This window comes from Protopterus annectens, chromosome 11.part0, assembly GCF_019279795.1.
Source record: "Protopterus annectens isolate FY-2018-M chromosome 11.part0, PAN1.0, whole genome shotgun sequence".
Taxonomy (NCBI): domain Eukaryota; kingdom Metazoa; phylum Chordata; order Ceratodontiformes; family Protopteridae; genus Protopterus; species Protopterus annectens.
The window spans coordinates 269,118,088-269,131,015 of NC_056745.1; positions in this window are offsets into that span (position 1 = coordinate 269,118,088).

Below are 12,928 nucleotides of genomic sequence, written 5' to 3' on the forward strand. Positions count from 1 at the left end.
TTACCTTCTCTCTTATATGGTGCCCCAATCCTTACCAATAATTCAGTCCACATTGAGCACTAAACTAGACCAATGCTACAGTAACGTTACTAAATTTGCTACAAATGCTAAATTTGCAGCCCACCACTGTGCATCACTTCATCAATTAAACTGGCTCAAAGTTCCATGCCATCTCACATATCTACAACTTACTACAGCACATAAGTTTATATATAAACCTTCAGTCTGCCCTTCTCTTTTTTCATTACTACCTGTGTGTCATCCAAACAGACTTCTTAGATCAGACATCAAAATGCTCCTCAAAGTCAAAAAGCCAAATCTCTCTGCTGGTCAAATGCTCAATTCTTTTACTGTCTTCAAACTCTGGAATTCCCTCCCACCTTCAATCAGAGCCACCAGCAATCCTGCTCTCTTTAGGAAATCCCACAAGCAACACCTCTCTTCTCATTGGCTTTGTACTTGTCCCAAACCTACACTCTCCAACAACTGATCTCCTTCCACTATAACCCCCTTACCTTACTCCATCTCCTCACTTCCACTCTCCTCTATACCTCTGCAGACTGCCTAAGCACTTCTCTGTCTTGCTAATGCCTATATACCTACATCTGTTAATTAACATTCAACTGGCACTCTACTCATGTAACCCAATTATCTGTATTAATAGAAGGTTTAATTATAAATAGATACTGTGTATGTAAATAATCTGTTCTCTCTTTCCCACACTCTCATTCCATTAAGATTGTATATACTATTTGATGTGTGTCATTTCATGTATATTCCATTTAACTTAGATAACCTATTTTCCAATGCAAACATGTCATGTAAATATGCACAGTTTGACCAAAACTACTCTATGATTTTTATGGTGACTGTACATAGTATGTAATGTGTAGTCTTTTATGAATATACTGTCTAAGCTATGTGGAGCTTTTCTCCCCAGACCTCCACTGAAAATGGGCTCACTCTGGCCCAGTGGTCTATCCCGGTAAACAAATGTAATACATAAATAAATAAATGAATAAATAAATTATGCCTCAAATATCTGTTCTGTTTGTCATAACATTGCAGTTGTCTGACAAACTATTAGCAAATCAATAAAGGTTGCTGTGAGAAAATAATGGCAGGTTGTTCAGATGCAGACTTCATGCCCATCAGCAAATGCATGCTAATGCAAAACCATTCTACCAAATGTATATGTTTGTAGGAGCAAAGATCCCCATGTTTGGGCCTGTGTCCAGATTTATGGCTGTAAGACTTTGAGAGGTATGGGCAACATGTAGCCTTATAATAACAGTACAACACAAACTGTCTGAGGATCAGAGCAGATGTATGGTGCACAATGCTGGACAACATGCAAAACAGGGACAGTTAGAGGTGTGAAGTCCATAACCCTGTGTGTGGTGTTACATCTCTTATCCCAGTCACAGCATACCTACAACTACATAGAACAGCAACTGTGGACAAAGCCAAGAACTGGACCAGAGCCGGACAAAGGCCCACATATAAGGTGAAAGAGGAATTCCTGCCCAGTCAAATGTAGAAAGTGCAGAATAGAACAGTTCTTGCAGTAGCATGGGTTTACTGCAGTGCATAGAGTAGATAACCAAATGTTTGTCAGTGGTTCTTCACATCAAGCTATAATGATCTTCCACTCACATACCAAGAAATCACAGTGCTATGTAAAATGAACCAGACATATTATGTAAAACTCTGTTCAGTCCAATACACTCTGTACGCATCCTAAACATGGGTCAAATAGTATGGACAGCACAAAGCCAGAAAATCCCTCAGGCATTATATCAGGGAAGTGCTGGACTGTTTCATCAGGTTCAGCAGACAATTGGCTGTAGCACACAAAATCCTGGACTGGAATACAGGTAGGTCTAGTCTGGAGTCACATTGTAAGTCTTGATGGTCATACTGGGCATGCTCCTACACTTAGCTAATTTTAGCCCATGTCTGAACCCACATATGACTATAGAACTGTGATGCCCATATATCTCTGTGCATACAAACAGCTAGGTATACCTTAACTGTCTCTCCCTATCCCCATCAGACATTATTACCCTTAGACAAGCAAAGAATAATCCACGACCTTGAAGAAAGGAACCGGAACTCTGCTAAAGTCCACAAGGCTGTATTTTTATTTCTGAAGTATTCCAAAAGTCACAGATAAAATCACACAAGCGCTTTCGCTCAGGCAATCCTGAGCTTTATCAAGTGAAAAACCCTTATTAATTATTACCCTTATCTATCTGTATGTGGTACATATAAGATGTAGCTGGTTCTGTTGAGTTTTATATATATATATATATATATATATATATATATATATATATATATAGAGAGAGAGAGAGAGACAGATATATATATATATATATATATATATATATATATATATATATATATATACATATGTATACACATATATGTAATATACATACACACACACACACACACACACACACATATATATATATATATATAGAGAGAGAGAGAATGAAAGACCCAGAAAGACATGTGCTGCAGCCATTTGTACACTAAGTGTAACCAGTGGTGCACACAAATAGTGTGGTGAGCTCTAGTGTGTTATAGTAGGTAGGTAGGGGTTCTCATCTAACATCAGCTATCTTGTGTGTTTTTGAATGTATTCCACATACAGCAGAATATGCATGCCCAACAGGCCTATGTCTGTGGAATGGTCCCTCATGTTATGGCCCTGTGACTACTGTCCTCCACAGCAGTGGCCTCCCTGTCAGCAGCTACTGATGTCATCCATCCCAACAGCAGTGGTAGTCACTATCTAAATGCATAATCTCTGTGGTGCATGTGATATCTACATCACATTGTAGTGTGTACAGCTAGATGGGTAGTGGTTCTAATCCCAGCAATGGCAACTCAGTGAGTGCATGCATAAGTATATCCTGTTGCTGCTGTGTTTATTTCTTGCCTATGTGTGTTCAATGCCAATTCATTTTAAAGCCTGTGCCTACCTGTGAACCCCCCCAGTGGCTTACTTTACAGGGCCTGCTGATGTCATCCACCTTAGATGCACAGTTACACACTTTCAAGACACATAAGCTCTGTGGCACATGCCATAAGTACGTAGCACTGTAGTGTATACAGCTAGATAGGTAATAGTTTTAATCTCAGCAATGGCAACTTGGTGCATGTGTGTATGTCTTGCCTATGTGTGTACAATGCCAATACATTTGAATGCCTGTTAATTGGATTACTTTACAGGGCCTGCAGGTGCCATCCACCTTTGATGCACATTTAGACAATCTCCAGGTATATAAGCTCTATGGCCCATGCGATAAGTACATAGTATTATAGTGCATACTACTAGATAGGTAGGGGTTCTAATCTCAGAATTTGCAAGAGCGTGTGTGTGTGTGTGTGTGTGTGTGTGTGTGTGTGTGTGTGTGAAGAATATCCTCTTGTAGCAGAGTGGCTGCCTTGTGTGTATGTGCGATGGTTATACTATTTTGAGGGCCTGTTAATCCCCCCATTGGATAACTTTGCAGGGCCTGCTGGTGTCATCCACCTTAGATGCACAGTTAGACACTCTCCTGGTACGTAAGTTCCGTGGTGCATGCAATAAATATGTAGCACTATAATATATACAACTAGATAAGTAGGGGTCCTACTCTCAAAACTGTCAACTGTGTGAGTGTGTGTGTGTGTGTGTGTGTGTGTGTGTGTGTGTGTGTGTGTGTGTGTGTGTGTGTGTGTGTGTGTGCGCGTGTGTGTGTGTGTGTGTATATATACATCTCCCCTTGCAGCAGTGTGGCTGTCTTCCCTGTGTATGTGTGCAAAGGTTATACCATTTTAAGGGCTTGTGTAAATCTGTTAACACCCCCAGTGGCAACCTTTACAGCACCTGCAGATGTCAACCACCTGAATAGCACTGTCCAACACTACAAAAACATCTAAGCTAAGTGGTGCATGTGATATGTATGTAGCTCTATAATATGTACAGCTAGACAGTTAAGTGTTCTACCCTCAACAAGGGAAGTTCATGTGTGTGTGTGTGTGTGTGTGTGTGTGTGTGTGTGTGTGTGTGTGTGTGTGTGTATGTGTGTGTATCCCCTTGCAGCAGTGTGACTGTTTTAGGCCCAACACCTGTCCCACCATGCAGGTGGTAGTCCATTCTGTCCAGGTGTGTCCTGAGAAAACAACTAAAACAATACATAGGTCCCAAGAGTGTAGAACAACAAACATTTCCTGCATGTGTGTAATAATTGCATAAACCAGTCATTTTACATCAAATACACCTCAAGTTCTAAGACATAGCATAATATTGGCAGACCAAGAGAAGTCCTGCCATTTGCACTTGCCATGGGTATTGGTTTGTCCTGACAATTGCCACAATACTACAAGAAGTGTCAGACATCGGGCATTCGTTAAGGTGGCAATACTACTCTGTGCTGCCTATGTGTGTGCAATATGTATACATGTCAAGGCCCTGTGGGTAGCCGGTGCCCGTATATAACCTACATGCATCTATGCATGAATGCTAACCGCCACCACCCACATATGGAGGTACTGACTAAAGCTGTGGTGACTGTAAGTTGTATGCTGTCTATCATTGACCCACCAAATGATGTTAACACACTGCAACAGCATCTTACATCGGGTACAGACTGGTGCCAAGGTCCTGGCCTCAAGCTAAATGCAAAAAACAGTACCATCATACTATAAGGCAATGACATGGCCCCACTGTTTCCCACATCACTGGCAACCCCATAAACACACAACTTGTGTTGGCACACCTTGGTACTCAGTTTGATAACCATGTCGCATTCAACCATCATGTAGTGGCAGTGGTCAGAAAGGCCTTGTATGTGGTGAAAGTCAAAGGCACAGGGACATTACCTCTGCATAGTCCTCAGCCAGTACAACAATACTTTAGTACAATGGCCCATTTGATATGTTCCTATGCAGACATCTACAACAACTGGAAATGCCATGTTAATACTGACAAAGATAATCCATGCCCTCCAACACATGTCCCATGCAGACAGCCTCTAATCAGTTTTTTCCCAATCGGTATCAGACAGGTTGCCCAGAAGTGTGCTGTGGCATGCCTACAATCCAATGTTGGATCCTGCCCTTCAACAGCTACTCCATACATGTGAGTGTACTTCCCCATGCATTAGCAGCACAACAGGCCTGAATATAATAGGCAACATCAGCAAAACCTGACGGACAGACATGTTTGTCTCCCAGAGGCTGCCCTGTCTCAGGAATGCACTTCCCAGACATGTCAAACAGAGTACCATGCAGACCCTCATCAAGTGTAACCATAATGAGTAGATGGGATACCACAAATCTATCCTAGGGGTCCCACCTGTGTCCCCCAATGACAGGGGCAACAGGTGTTGATTGATGATTCTGTTGGGGATAAACTAATGGCTAGGCTTGTAAGGGCCTCAGGGCCAATAGCCTAGTAATCTTGTATGATCCTAGGTATACCAGTTATGGCCCTGTGTGCTGTGATGGACTGTGTTGTTAAGTGTCCACTCCCATCACTGACATCTACTGTAGTGTGCCCCCTATGATGACATACCAGCACATGTCATACATCCACCATCTGACAAATAGGTAAGTGCTACTACAGGTGTATGGGGACAGTCCAGCAACATCTGTGTGACACAATTACAGACAGCACTGCAAACATGTTGTAGGGTATCCTCCTTGTGGGTGTTCAACATCCACAGTACACAGATGTTTGCAGAATGTGTACATGTGCCTGATATATGTGGACCCTCTGACAGACAAATGTGGATGTCTGGAAATCAGTTGGATAATATGTAATGGTTATTTCCAGACTGTGGTGAATCTGGCTGTCACAGCCCAGGCACCTCTGAAAACAGTTATGGTACTTTAATATTTGGTACTACATTCTTTCCCTCATGTTGCATGCTCAATATGTACACTCAGTAGCTGAGGGAGAGCCTGTGTCCCCCCACTACTACTGGCTATAACCTGCTGTCCTGCTGCAGTCGGTCAATAGGTAAGCTAGCTATAGCTCTCAGGCAATGATATACAGGTGTTGTGTACACAGTGATCTACCCAGAGTACATCAGGAGCAGTCAGAGACACCTGGACAATGTTTGAACTATGCCTGTGTGACATTCACAGTGTGAGAGGAGTACAGTACATCATGTGATATGGCAGCTGTATTCACCACTACTGATTGTCACTATTGTCTAATACACAATTCAATTGCATTCATACATGAGCTGACCATTTCTGGAGGGACTCAGGGCCAGAGCTGTGATCTATGTCACAGCAGACAGAGCCAAAAGGGAAGCCTCTAGCTAATGGACAGCTAACAGTGACATGTAATTCCAAGATGTTTACCACAGACCTCTATTATGATAATCCCTATTTCCCATGCCTGCATCCCCCAACTGTGTCTACTTGGGGAATACTATTACATACTTGATATAGTGCTGTACTCCTTTATGTGCAGAAATCATGTGGTAGAATGCTAGGATAGCACAGTCACAGACCTGTGTACCATAGGCAGCAGCTTTCCTTTTGTAGGTAGTGCTCATGAACAGCTAATTGCCTGTGCACCAATCTGTGGCTCAGACTTGCTAACTACCTTCAGAACAGCTGGGTAGCATTTTAATTAGCCAAAGTCATGGCAATGCAGTGCTGTATTTGAGGCCCTCATGTAGGCCTTGACCGTTTTCCTGGCCTGTGAGAAGGACATTATCAAGGTGTGGGGACTACAGCATCACAATGGGTAGGTTGAAATGCTGTCCACAGTTTGGATTCATGTGCTATGTCCACAGTTTTGCATGCTATGTTTGGTCATTGTGAACAGACTGTATGATTATGTTACAGTTTACTGTTTAACAATATGTGTTGAGGTCACTAAGGAGACAGATGTGAGTGTCATACGTCATTTGCATCAGATTATGCATGCTACTGCAGTAGCTGCTGGTCTATCAGCTGTGTATGTTTGTAGGGGAAGACTTTGACACATGTCCCTGTCACTTGACCATCCCCCCCAACCCTTTATGTATGGGTACTGCGTGGATTCCCTGTTCTAGGTGTTTAGGGGTATGGTAGGTCTGTAGCAGGTAGCTGAACATACTGATGCATATGTTGCAGGCTGCAGATGCTGTATTCTGCCCATGAGCCATACTGGGGATTGCAAACACATTGTGGTACAGCAAGCTGTATATGTGAGTTAGGGAGCAGTGTCAGCTCTGTTGTCACAGCATAGCCAGGGTGAGGGTACCCATAACAGTCCAGGTGAGGCATGTGCCTCTGGTACATATGTTATGTAATAGTGCCATCCAGAGAGTGGTTGGTGACATTTAGGACACATATACATATTTGTGAAGTATGTCCCAACCTACAGGCCTTTGAGGTGCTAATATGGGTGGCAGTGACTGCAGTAGCAGAAAAAAGCTCTGCTTAAAATTGCATGGTTCAGTCATTTAATTGTTCTGACAACCATTTACTTGACAGGCAACTGACTGAAATGGAAGCCAGGAGTGTGGGTGGACAAATGTTAAGCATGCTAGGAATCAATACTATGGCAGGTGTATTTGCAAGACATATGTGCAAGCATACAGTCTGCTACACAGGATTGGCATGAACATGTGTGATCGGATGTGTATGACGTGTGACACTGAACTATCTGTCATGTTTCATAATCTCAATGTGTGCTGAATTGCCAGTACATCAGCACAGAGCATAGGTTGTGTGACAAGTGTGCCAAATGTAGGTGGCACAGCCATGGACATTCTGCAACAGTCTGCAGTTGTCATCTCTATCTGATATCCTAGGCCTCATGTACATCCATCAACATTTATTTATCTGTGTACTGGTTTGGTGTCTGTATCACAGTTTCAAGTACATTGTCATTTGTCCCATTATATGTACAAACAGTGTGTCACTGGCATTAAGGCTATGTTTACAGAAACAGTTGTTACTCCTCATAGCTGCGTGGCCTAGTGAGCGAATACTCTGTGCTATAGTTAGCATGATACTGGGTTTGAAACTTGACAGGGGCTAAATTTCTGCTATGCCTCACTGATTAACAGGATAAGTTTATGAAAGCTGCTACTAGTTTTCAGCACTAAGTGGCTTAGCAGGCTAATGCACTGTGCTGTAGTTGACAGGGTCCTGGGTTTGAAACTTGGCATAGGCTGAATATTTTTCTGCTGTGCATCACTGATAAACAGAATAAGTTTATGGAAACACCTGACAATCTTCAAAGCTGAGTGGCCTAGTGGGCTAATGTGCTATAAGTAAAAAATAACCATGAAATGGGTAAAAGTTCACCAATCAAGCCCACAGAAAAGATGAAGCTCTGAGTGGACAATAAACAAAAGTTTAATGCACAGACACCATAAACGCTCACAATAATACATTTTCATTTAGCATGCACTTCATCAGATGTAAGCTTGAGAAGAACTACTTCATTTAATTAAATGAAACATGGTTTAAATGAAGTAGTTCTACTCAAGCCTACATCTGATGAAGTGTATGCTAAACAAAAATGTATTATTGTGAGTGTTTATGGTGTCTGTGCATTAAACTTTTGTTTATTGTCTTCTCAGAGCTTCATTGCTTCACCTTTTCTATGGGCTTGATTTGGATTTATTGGTTAATGTACTGTGTCATAATTAGCAGAGTCCTGGGTTCGAGACTTGCCAGGGTGATAGTTTTGCTGATGTGCAGAACAGTGTCAGACAGACAGACTGTAATTAAAGCAGCTTTAAGTGGGTTTGTTTGGGTATGCACGATGCGCCACAATGCCAAGCGGCACTTAGTCCTGCTTAAACCCGTGCTATTTCCAAAAAAAAGAAAAGAAAAAATGGGTGATAAGAAAGTGGTGAAATGGGAGCAAGCAGGGGAAAACAATATGAAAGGCAGGTAGGGATGTGCAGGACAGGTGTAGGAAAGGACCATAGCTCTTCATTTCTTGCACAGCAACAGCTGTGCATGTTGTGGGCAATTTGGAATTTGGAGCCTCACATTCCAGATTGGGGGGGGGGGGGCAACATACCATTGTTGATTAATTGCTGTGACAATTGATTAATGGCAGGGTAGGTGTGGGAAAAATGGAGAGCTATGTATGGGGTGGTATTTTTTTACAGGACAATTGCCCTTTTTTTAAGGAGGCAGTGGGATGTTGGGGAAAGGATTTAGGTACTGTACATGTGGGAAGGTATGTTGGGTAGGACAGGCAGCATTTGCAAACAGACAAGACAGACAAGACAGCAGACAGGGGCAGTGTATGACACATGAGGGGGTAAATACCTTGGACGGGGAGGGTGTTGTAGAATTGGAGGACCAAGTGCCCCCATAGCAGCAGTGGGACTGAGCTCCCCACCCTTGGGCAGTCACCACTGCTCCTTCATAGCCCCAAAAGTGGCTGTGCTGGGGGCTTGGTGCCAGGGCTGGCCTGGCTCTCCAGGTGTGCCAGTCTGCACTCAATCTGGAGCAGTTGATTGTCTATATCACACTGGAGAATCTTGCACGCTATCCCAAAGAGCTATTGTGGGGTGACCACTCCTTCTCCATGCCCACACCTGGGGGGACAGGCCCTTTCCTCTGGGAGAGGCTCTTTCCCCTGGGGTGGTTCCACCCATGGGTGGCAAAGGACCAACAGAGGGGGCAACTCCAAGTTGGGTCCCAGATGTGCTGGAAGCCAGTGGCACAGACAGATGAGGTGGAGTAGGTGGGTCCACAGGTACTGGCCTACCCACTCATGCTATGGTGTTGAGGATTTTGTCAAATTGTATAGGTTAGTCATGCACAAAACTTTTAAATGTTAGTTATAACAGCATGGATGGGTGTTCCAATTAACACAGAATAATAAAGTTGCATAGCATACAAAACACAACAATAAATGGGATAACAGTCAGTGTTGTAACAGCATGCCAGTAACAGCTATGGCAAAAGGCCAACAACATTGGTATTTCAACAAGGTATGTTAGTATGCAACCATTGTAATATGTAGCAATAATTAAACACAAGGCTCAACATAAGGTTTTGAGAACTACATATGTGAAATGGAAACCATACCCACATTATGGCAATAATAATATCTGTGATTCAGATAAGGGATGGGGAGGAGAGAGACGTACTCCATTAACAACAGTATAGGCTTATATTTATTGCAACAGTACTGTTCTATATTCTACAGGTCTGTCATCACTGATATATCTGCAAGTGCCCTATATCTTCTGTAGCACTTACATACTTCTCAAGCTATCTGCATGGGACAGTATGGACAGGTACACTACTAGAGGGGATTATTACATGTCAGGGGGAAATATATGACTACCAAGGTGTACTGATGTTGTGTGAGTGTGCTACTGACATACTTTGACTGGATGTTAAATCTGTGTCCAAGGGTTTTGGCAACAGTGATTACTATCTGTGACAGAGTGACACATGAGATACATGTATCATGCATAGTACAGAGAGTTTACATGTATCTTGCCATCCTTGGCAGGCATGGGGTTAGATTATCAGCAGACATTCACATATGCACCAGGCATACAGCCTTAACAACAATAAACTGTTTTATTTGTCTTATTAAATTGGAATAGTGGTGTACTTGCGGACATTTAATTTAATGTAGTCTTATCACCTTGCAGAGCAATGCTTTGGAACAGCTAGGACAGACAATTTATTTACCTGTAATTCCTGTGGGGAGAACATCTGTTTACAACACATAACTGTTTCTCTACATATTCAGTAGTACTTGTCTGCTTCTATAAATATATATTAGTACTTGTCCCTGGATTCGAACTCCAGTCTGTGTGTGGAAAAAGTAATAACCTACATATCATTTAGCAAACTGAGCTACTGAACCACTGCTTTGTGTTGAATGACTGATATATACCTAGAGCTCATCTGGTAACAAGTTCTGAGCTGGTAACATAGGTAGAAAGTCACACAAGACTGTAGTGACACTTGAACACACATGCATGAGATGCATGCATGACAGGGATAGTAGGTGAACTGTGTATTACTACTTGGAATGCAGGTGTACACATTTAACCCCTAGTAGATGGGAATATGTGTGATTTGTACAGACTATATTGGAGTTCTGGGTTGTCTACCTGACCCATATACAGTTGCAGATGGTATATTTCCAATCTACAGCTATTACAGTTTCATACTTGCCTGCATCAGCATAACTATGTTCAGGAATGCATGTAGCTAAAATGCAAAGGTTAACACAAAGCAATCCTGAGGGAAACACACTATAATACCTTACACATTACTATTCAAGGTTCAGATATTTTAGTTCAGAACAAATATCACAATGCAGTATATCTTGTAGTACAGCTTCGCATTTACACTTTAGCAAAACAGTTCATCGACCAGACTTCAGTCACTTCATGGTATTATACTCATGTTTACTTCACAGCACTTGTAATACACAATTTCTTGACCAACAGGCCAAAATACACACATTTGGAACAAGAGACCTTTATTGAGGGTGACATGAGACAGTTAACAGTCTTTTTATTGCTGAACACTTTACATAATGCAGGCATTGAAAGACAGCCTTTATTCCACATTGTATGCATTACTAACTTTATTTCCTTAACAATTCTGACTCCAGGTGTACTTTATTTCCTGAAATTTATGATTGCAGATGCTTTATTCCCTTCACATTATGAATCTGGTTGTACTTTATTACCAGAACATCATTATTAATACAGTATACACGTGTTATTCCTTAACATTATTAATGCAATAGTAAATTGCTTTACTTAACATTATCAGATTTCATGCTTTCATGTATATTGAACTGTACCTGGCATTACTTACTTATATCAGCCCAGGTCTATGAACACAGTCATTGCAGTACACTCAAAACAGAATATACCTACTGGCAGTAACTACTATAGTCTTTCTTAATTATATTAGTATATATTGCAGGATATATCTGTACTCACCACACTCACGGCACAACCTAGCCAGGTGCCCTGCATGGGCCTCCAGGTTGCGAGTTCTTTCCTCTGCAGCTGTGGGTAGAGAAACACTCCATTATGCACACTTGTCTATCAAATATTCATATAGACTTTGATAAATCAATGCTTCCCATACTTACAGACTTGTGGGATATTGTCATCTTGAGCATCTTGGATCCACGGGCTAAGTTCCTCCTTCCAATGCTTCAGGTCATTATAGTGGTGATGTACCTGCTCACCAGTGTGGGGGATGCCAGTTGCAGTGGTGAGGTCATGTGCCTGTCAGTCCCAGGCCTCAGATTTGTATTAAGACCCCTGGTACTGGCCCTGTAGCAGCCAGATGTCATGGTCTTTTACGAGCAGCCCAACCATGACCCTGGACTCCAACATGCTCCACTGCTGCACCTGGAAATGCACATCCTCTCCAATTCCTGCCATAGCTTCTGCATGGATAAAACTCCAACAGGTTCTGGCTGTATTCCCACCTATTCAGTTTAAATAAGGCTGTTTTCACTCCCTTTGCTGTGATTGGACTATTTTTAAAAATGTTAAGTAAAGCTTAGCACCACACAAACCTGCTTGGTTTAGCTGAGCACTGCTTAAACTGGCAAATGCTTAGCAGTGTCCAAACCAATTAAATAGAGCTGCGCTTTGCTAAGTACTGCTAAAATAGGTCCTGTTTAAGCATTGCTTGGCTTGGCTTAGCAATGCTTAGCAGAGCTTAGCTACAGGCAAACCAGATTTTTTAAAAATAACAAAGAAATATATTGAAAGTAATTGTTCAGTAATGATACTTTATTATTATGATGTGTCTCTATTTTACTTTTATATCTCCTAGCCTTATGCATTTTAATTATGTCACCTTGGAGTGTGACTTTAATTTATTGGACACTTGTGTGCAACTTTGTCTTTTATCTTTGGGTCTCCAATGAAAATGGGATTCTGGTCCAGCTAGACTA